Source organism: Carcharhinus amblyrhynchos, chromosome 25 (assembly GCF_965287045.1).
Source record: "Carcharhinus amblyrhynchos chromosome 25, sCarAmb.v2.hapA, whole genome shotgun sequence".
Lineage (NCBI taxonomy): Eukaryota > Metazoa > Chordata > Chondrichthyes > Carcharhiniformes > Carcharhinidae > Carcharhinus > Carcharhinus amblyrhynchos.
This window is the reverse complement of record NC_137348.1, coordinates 14,693,494-14,700,008: the sequence shown is the minus strand read 5'-3', so window position 1 is coordinate 14,700,008 and position 6,515 is coordinate 14,693,494.

The following is a 6,515-nucleotide window of genomic DNA, read 5'->3' as shown; positions in this document are numbered from 1 at the left end:
CTCAGGTGACACTATAAGGGACAATTTATCATCACAGCCAATCAACCTAATCTTTGTGGGAAGAAACCAGAGCATCAGATGAAACCCATGCAGACACAGGGAGAATGTGCAAACTCCACACACACACACACACACACACACACACACACACACAGTGACCCAAGCCAGGAATCGAACGCAGGTCCCTGGTGCTGTGAGGCAGCAGTGCTAACCATTGTGTCACTGTGCCACCCAGGCTACAGTGTAGGAATTTAAGAACTAGGAGCAGAACACGCAGCGTCTCAAGTCTACTCTGTCATTCACTTAGATCTGCCTCAACTCCACTTTCCCCCTTTTTTCCCTTAATTCCTGGGAGACCCAAAAGGTTGATCCCAACCTTGAATATATTCATCAATGGAGTATCCACAAGTCTCTGAGTAGAGAATTCCAAAGAGTCACAGTCCTGAGTAAGGAAGTTTCTGTCCTAGATTTCCCTGGACAGAAAGATCTCACTGGTGGAATTCTCTGGTTCTGGTGGCAATGTACCCCTGCCACGCGTTTCCCTGCAGTGTGGGGTGGCTTCAATGAGAATTCCTATTGACAGTGGCAGAACCAGAGAACTCGACCCCCCCCCACCCCCATTTCCCCCACCAGCAAATGACACGCTGCCTCCCGTCACTGAGATAAACACTGAGCAACAGCCAGAAAATCTCACTCAATGTCAATCCGCTTGTATTTTCAACCTGAATGCAGGGAAGCAAAGCAGGGGGATAAACTCGGAGTTGGAAAAGGACTGGAATGGGAGACATGGTTGAAGCAGAGAGTAAAAGCAGAGTTAGATCCTTAATATCTGGGAACAGCATATTCTGATGCCTGAATGGTGAGGGAGGCATTCCTGGGACTGTGGCTCATGAGAGCTCTTTCTGCCCAACATGGAGCATGTGTGCACATTATTTTTCGCTTACCCAGACTGAGAAATGCTAAAAATTCACTATAGGTTTGCCAAGGTTTCAAGGAACAAGAATAGGCGAGTCCACTAATCAATGTTCAGGCACATGCCTCCTGGAAACCAGTCGAGAATAGACGTTGCAAGGCAACTGAAACAATTTCCCCTACCCAGCTGGCGAGAAAGCACAAACACAAAGAAAATGTATCTGCAAATGTTTCATCTGTGAAATGCTTTCATAAAATCCTACAGTGCAAAAGGAGACCATTTGACTCATTGAGTCTGCACTGACCAAAATCCCATCCAAGTCCTTGCCATAACTCCATTCATTTACCCTGGCTAGTCCCCCTGACTCTAAGGGCAATTTAGCACAGCCAATCCATCTAACCCACACATCTTCAGACTGTGAGAGGAAACTCACGCAGACACAGGGAGAATCTGCAAACTCAACAGATAGTGACCCAAGCCAGGAATTGAACCCAGGTCCCTGGTGCTGTGAGGCAGCAGTGCTAACCACTGTACCACCCTAAAACATGAGAAAGCTTCAGCAATCTAAAGTAACATCCTTGTAAAATTGAACCCAGACTGGATTGTTTCTTCTCAAGCTGTGAGGCAGTACTGGATAAATATAACAAATGATCTTTTCTAATGCTTGTGGATACAAGCACTCACATCATACAGAAAGCTCTTACCTTTTAAGCGAATGAGTTTTCCTAATTAGCAAAGAAAAACTTTATCGTGATAGCACAGCAACCACCACCTTCAGTTAATAATAGGAAGCCTTACGATTTGGGAAGAAATTGGGAGGAAGTTTTACGACCTCATCGTGTCTGTTTTGCAGCAGGAAAATGTTGTAAAATCAGGCGTGATGCGACTGGCCGGAATGGGCCGTTTTTGCGCCCATTCTCATTTTATCAAAAAAAAATTGGCACGATCGGAATCCTGCCCAAAACGTCAATTTGCATTCACCTCAAAGTAATTAGTGAGCTTCACTCCCAATCGTCCCAGCTCACCTGTCCTCACCACCTCGGTCTCTACAGCCGAATCGGTCAGGGATACGCCTCGTAAAAAAGACACATTCAGGTACTGGAGTAGAGAGAGTGAGGGAAGAGGTAAGTCTGTGTACTCATACTGCCTTGGGCTGCTCAGAGGGGGTTAGTTTGTCGTGGCCATGTTGCGATTTGGGTTGGGGGGGTGGGGGCGGGGGTGTTGCCATTCTGGAATTTGTAGGGAGGGATATGGGGAGGTGTGTTGCTGGGGGTCTGTGCAGAGTTTTGGGGAGTATGTGTTGCTGGGGGTCTGTGGGGGAGGTATGGGGGGTGTGGGTGTTGCTGGGGTCTGTGTAGAGTTATGGGGAGTATGTGTTGCTAGAAAACAATCTGGTTTGCCTGCAACTTACTTGAGATTTCTCCAACAAGTGTCACTAATGGTCTGCATGCCCTCCTCTCCTGCAAGCTCTAGTGCCAGCTCCTCAAAGGCGGGGGGAGGACCCGGATCTCAGGCACACCACCCCCTGTCTTCGCCCCCTCTCACAGTTATGGGTATTCTCCTTCTCCTGTGGGGACAGAAGGAGCCATGTTGAATCTGACAGCACAAATCCTGCAGGGTTTCAGGGGGTGGCCCTCAGAGGGTGAGGGTTGAGATGCTGTTGAGGGTGGGGAGTGTGGGGGTGGAGTGGGTGAAAGGAGATACCTGAGGGTCAGGTGCTGGAAGCAAGCAGGCTGCTGGGAGTGAGGGGATCTGGGGGTCATTCAGGGGAAAGATGCAAGATTAGGTAAAACACTCACAGTTGCTGCCCAGATGAGGTCATTCAGTTTCCTGGCTTGTACTCTGGAGGCATGCTGCCACTGCCTCCCAGGCTCCATTTCCATCCTTTCCCCTGGGACGGTGTCCTGCCTTATCTCCATTGCCTCCAGCAACCTGGCCAGATCAGCATCAGAAAAATGGGGTTATCTTCCTGGAGGTCATTTCTCCCTGCACTGCCTGCCTGTCTGTCTCTCCATCCTTGGGCTTTTTATGGAGATTTTCTTTGTTGGGGCAGATCAGCTGCGGGCAGTTTGAGTGAGGCACACACCTGTTAGAGAATTCCAGTGAGTATTATGCAGTTTGCCTTGTTACCATGGAGGGGAAGCCAAGGCAGCACTTTGTAGGTGTGCTGATGGAGTGTGGGGCGGGGGGGGGGGGGGGAGGTTGGGCTGCAGTTTGTGCCTCAGTGATAAGCGGGGCAGGGTGGAGGTGGAAAAACAGGGAAGAGAAAGGGTCATGTCAGTCAGCCATTGGGGCCAGGAGAGGTGACGAGAGGGCCGTGTGCAAGAGGGTGTGGGGGTGGGGTGGCAAAGGTAAGAGGGTCAGTAATGTTGAGGGGTTGGGGGGAGGCTGTATCTGTCCCGGAGGGTTCTGCCAAGACAGCTGAATTTTTTCCCCCAATTTTGCTGCACATGCACAGTTTGTTCTGAGTTAGATCACGCCCACTGCTTCTAGCGACTAGAAACAGTCTAGCCCATATTTTCAAAGCATATAATTGAACGTGAAAACTCCCCCAAAAAATGGATCAGGAACTCTCCCGTTTTCGTGCTAGCCAGACCCATAGAGGAAAGCTCATAAAATTCCACCCATCTTGTCAGTAATTACAATCTGAATGGTGGGTCCACACAGTGAATCTGGGATTGTTTATTGTAATTATTTAAAGCTCCTCCGGCTCTCAAAGCCACTTGTTATAATTTCCAGTCCAGATACTTTATCCATTTCAGCTGCATTCTGGAAAAATTGCCCCCCATTTAACATGTCCAATTTTTCTCACCAGGGCAGTGTTGACATTCTATAAATGGATTGCTTCTCATTTCCAATTTTCTTTTTCAGAAATTGAGCAACAAGCTGATGAGACGTAGAAACATAGAAACAGAAGTGAGAGTAGGCCATATGGCTCTTCTAGCCTGCTCTGCCATTTATTATGATCATGGCTGATATCATCAAATTCAATATCCTGATCCCTCCTCTTTGATTCCCTTTAATCCCAAGACCTATATCTAATTTATTCTTGAAATCAGACAACGTTTTGGCCTCAACTACTTTCTGTGGGAGTGAATTCCACACATTCACCACCCTCTGGGTGAAGAAATTTCTCCCCACCTCAACTCTGAAAAGTTTACCCCTCATCCTTAAACTACAACCCCTAGTACGGGAGCCCCACCCCCGGGAACATTCTTTCTGAATCCATCCTGTCTAACCTGTTTGAATATTGAAGAAGGTTATCTAGGATTGCGATCCTGGAGATCTTGATCAGTTGGACCAGTGGGCTGATAAATTAATTTAGATAAATGTGACATGATGCATTTTGGTAGATCGAACCAGAGCAGAATTTACTTGGTTAATGGTAGGGGGTTGGGGAGAGTTATAAAACAAAGATCTGGGGTTACGAGTTCATAGCTGCTTGAAAGTGGAGTCAGAGATGGACAAAGTGAAGAAGGCATTTGGCATGCTTCGTTTCATTGGTCGGAACATTGAATACAGGAGTTGGGACATCTTGTTAAGGTTGTACAAGACATTGGTAAGGCCACCCTTGGAATACTGTGTACAGTTTTGGTTACCCTATTATAGAAAGGATATTAAACTAGAAAGAGTGTGGAAAAGATTTACTAGGATGCTACCAAGGCTTGATGGTTTGAATTATAAGGAGAGGCTGTATAGACTGGGATTTTTTTCCCTGGAGTGTAGGACGCTTAGGGATGATCTCATAGAGGTCTATAAAATAATGAGGGGCATAGTCAACATTTCTTCCCAAAACTAGAGGAATCTAAAACTAGACAGCATAAGTTTAAGGTGAGAGGGAAGAGATACAAAATGCTCCAGAGGGGCAATTTTTTCACACAGAGGGTGGTGAGTATCTGGAATGAGCTGCCAGAAGTAGTAGTAGAGGTGGGTACAATTTTATCTTTTAAAAAGTGTTTCGACAGTTACATGGTTAAGAATGGTATAGAGGGATACGTGCCAAACACAGGCAATTGGAAATAGTTTAATGGTGAAAACTGGGAGGCATGGACAAGATGGTCCGAAAGGCCTGTTTTCATGTTGTAATCCTCTACAATTCTAATTTTACTATGCGATCCCTTCTCACTCTTCTAAACAACAGTGATGTAATCCTAACCAACTTAGTCTCTCTCCATGTCAAACCTGCCAACCCAGGAATCAGCCTGTTAACCCTTTGTTGCACTCCCTCTATAGCAAGGACATCCTTCCTCAGATAAGGACACCAAAACTGCATCCAGGTGTTGCCTCACCAATGCCCTATACAATTGCAACACAACATCCCTATTCCTATGCTCAAATCCTCTATGAAGGCCAACATATCATTTGCCTTCTTTACTGCCTGCTGTCCCTATGTGCTAACTTTCAGCAACTGATGCATGGGGTGCTACCAAGGTCTCGCTGAATATTCACCTGTTTCAATTTAAACCCATTCAAGTAATAATGTCTTCCTATTATTGCTGCTAAAGTGGATGATCTCACATCTGTCCACATTATACTGCTTCTGCCATGCATAAGCTCACACACTCAGCCTGTCCAAATCACGCTCAAACATCTCTGCATCCTCCTCACAGCTCACCCTTTCACCCAGCTTTGTATCATCTGCAAATTTGGAAATAGTACGTTCAGTTCCCTCTTCCAAATCATTAATATAAAATGTGAACAGTTGAGTTCCTAGCACAGATCCCTGCGGGACCCCACAAGTCAATGACTGCCAATCAGAAAAAGACCCATTGATGCAAACTCTTTGCTTCCTATCTGCTAACCAGTGTCCTTTCCATCGAGACATTACCTGCAATCACATGTGTTTTAACTTGACATAATAGATACCTTGTCTAAAGCCTTCTGAAAGTCTAAATAAACCACATCCATTGGTTATCCTTGGTCAACTCTACTGGTTATATCCTCAATGAATTCAAATAGATTCGTTAAGCGTAATTTCCCTTTTGTAAATCCATGCCGTATTTGTCTGATTATACCACTGCCTTTCAAATGCTGAGTTACAGACCGACTGTACAAACCCACCAGACACACACTTACTCTTCCACGTCGTCATGGAAACAGTATTGACAAAATGTCAGGCTGCTCGTGTGAACACACAGCTCTCGAGAACCATAATGAGAATAAAGCCCTCAGCCAGATTTCAGTGATTTCATCCCAGTGTTGGAAGCCATTGTCCCAGTCAATCGATAGCTCCTCCATGGAGCTGGGTTGCTGTCTGGGTGGCTCACTCAGCTCAAGCTCAGCCATTGCTCTATCGTTTCAGATTGGAAGCTTTGAAGAGATGAGAGACAGTTGCTTTATGAAGGTCATGGAACTCCAAATAAACCAACAACTGGACAGTTAGTCATTTGGCAATACAGAACTTTAGTATTGGCCGAAAAAAGAACATTTTGTCAAACTTTTCATCTTGCACTCCCCAGGACAATGGCAAGAATGTCAATGTTGGGGAGTGTAATGTATAAGAAGAGTGCTGATCTATTATTAAGTAGATTGGTGGAGACGCTGTCACGGGAATGCACCAGTTAATGGTGATTTGACAGTTATTGTTTTTCCTGACATTGAA